The sequence below is a fragment of the Arachis duranensis genome, unplaced genomic scaffold, assembly GCF_000817695.3.
Source record: "Arachis duranensis cultivar V14167 unplaced genomic scaffold, aradu.V14167.gnm2.J7QH unplaced_Scaffold_51536, whole genome shotgun sequence".
In the NCBI taxonomy this organism is placed as follows: domain Eukaryota; kingdom Viridiplantae; phylum Streptophyta; class Magnoliopsida; order Fabales; family Fabaceae; genus Arachis; species Arachis duranensis.
The window spans coordinates 37,559-40,076 of record NW_026264944.1 but is presented as its reverse complement, the minus strand read 5'-3'; positions in this window follow the sequence as shown (position 1 = coordinate 40,076).

Genomic DNA, 2,518 nt, shown 5'->3' with positions numbered 1-2,518 from the left:
TCTGATTGCACGATGCATGGTTGATCGCCTGACAACCGAGTGCTCGTCTGACAAACGAGCCAACCATTCCGTGAGATCAGAGTCTTCGTGGTATAGACAAGAACTGATGGCGGCATTCAAGAGAATCCGGAAGTCTAAACCTTGTCTGTGGTATTCTGAGTAGGATTCAATGATTGAATGACTGTGACGTGCTTCAAACTCCTGAGGGCGGGGCATTAGTGACAGACGCCAAAAGAATCACTGGATTCTACTCCGGTCTGATTGAGAACCGACAGATGGAATGCCGTGCCGTGACAGGGCATTAAGAATCGTTCCAATGAGAGGATGGGAGGTAGCCATTAACAACGGTGAAACCCTACACAAGCATGCCATGGAAAGGAGTAAGAAGGACTGGATGAAGACAGTAGGAAAGCAGAGAGACGGAAGGGAAGGCATCTTCATACGCTTATCTGAAGCTCTCACCAATGATATGCATAAGTATCTCTATCTTTATCTTTATGCTTTATTCGTTTATCACTATACCCATTTGAGTCTGCCTGACTGAGATTTACAAGGTGACCATAGCTTGCTTCATACCACCAATCTCTGTGGGATCGACCCTTACTCGCGTAAGGTTTATTACTTGGACGACCCAGTGCACTTGCTGGTTAGTTGTGCGAAGTTGTGTTTATGCCATGGTATTGAGCACCAAGTCTTTGGAGCCATTACTAGGGATTGTTTATGTTTTGAAAAGTATTGATCACAATTTCGTGCACCAAGGAGCAACAAAGGCAAGGAAGGGACATAGAAGAGCTGAAGAACATCATTGGTCCTTCAAGAAGAAGACGCCACTAGAGGTGGATTCATTCCTTGTTCTCTATTTCTTTCTGTTTTTCGGTTTTTATATTGAGTTTATCTATGTTTTGTGTCTTTATTTCATGATCATTAGTATGTAACCATGCCTTAAAGCTATGAATAAAACCCATTAATCCTTCACTTCTCTTAAATGAAAAATGTTTTAATTCAAAAGAACAAGAAGTACATAAATTTCGAAAATAGCTCTTGAATTTAGTTTAATTATATTGATGTGGTGATAATATTTTTGTTTTCTGAATGAATGCTTGAACAGTGCATATGTCTTTTGATCTTGTTGTTTATGAGTGTTAAAATTGTTGGCTCTTGAAAGAATGATGAACAAAGAGAAATGTTATTGATAATCTGAAAAATCATGAAATTGATTCTTGAAGCAAGAAAAAGCAGTGAATGGCGAAAAAACAAAAAAAAAAGTGGCAAAAAAAAATAGAAAGAAAAAGAAAAAAAAGTAAGTAAAAAAAGCCAATAGCCCTTAAAACCAAAAGGCAAGGGTAAAAAGGATCCAAGGCTTTGAGCATCAATGGATAGGAGGGCCCAAGGAAATTAAATCCAGGCCTAAGCGGCTAAATCAAGCTGTCCCTAACCATGTGCTTGTGTCATGAAGGTCCAAGTGAAAAGCTTGAGACTGAGTGGTTAAGGTCGTGATCCAAAGCAAAAGAGTGTGCTTAAGAGCTCTGGACACCACTAACTGGGGACTTTAGCAAAGCTAAGTCACAATCTGAAAAGGTTCACCCAGTTATGTGTCTGTGGCATTTATGTATCCGGTGGCAATACTGGAAAACAAAGTGCTTAGGGCCACATCCAAGACTCATAAGTAGCTGTGTTCAAGAATCAACATGCTTAACTAGGAAAGTCAATAACACTATCCGAAATTCTAAGTTCCTAGAGAAGCCAACCATTCTAAACTTCAAAGGAAAAAGTGAGATGCCAAAACTGTTCAGAAGCAAAAAGCTACAAGATTTTTATGTTAAATTCACATTTCTGGACTTTACTATGAGTTTGTGTGTTTTTCTGTGATTTCAGGTAAATTCTGGCTGAAATTGAGGGACTTGAGCAAAACTCTGAAAAAGGCTGACAAAAGGACTGCTGATGTTGTTGGAATCTGACCTCCCTGCACTCGAAATGGATTTTCTGGAGCTGCAGAACTCCAATTGGCGCGCTCTCAACGGCGTTGGAAAGTAGACATCCAGGGCTTTCCAGCAATATATAATAGTCCATACTTTATTCGGAAATTGATGACGTAACTTGGCGTTGAACGCCAAGTTCATGCTGCTGTTTGGAGTTAAACGCCAGAAAAACGTCATGATCCGGAGTTGAACGCCCAAAATACGTCATAACTCGGAGTTCAACTCCAAGAGAAGCCTCAGCTCGTGGATAGATCAAGCTCAGCCCAAGCATACACCAAGTGGGCCCCGGAAGTGGATTATGCATCAATTACTTACTCATGTAAACCCTAGTAGCTAGTCTAGTATATATAGGACCTCTTACTATTGTATTAGACATCTTTGGTCTCAGTTTTGTTTTATTCTTCATCCTAAGAGGCTATTGATCACGTTTTAGGGGGCTGGCCATTCAGCCATGCCTGAACCTTTTACTTATGTATTTTCAACGGTGGAGTTTCTGCACACCATAGATTAAGGGTGTGGAGCTCTGCTGTACCTCAAGT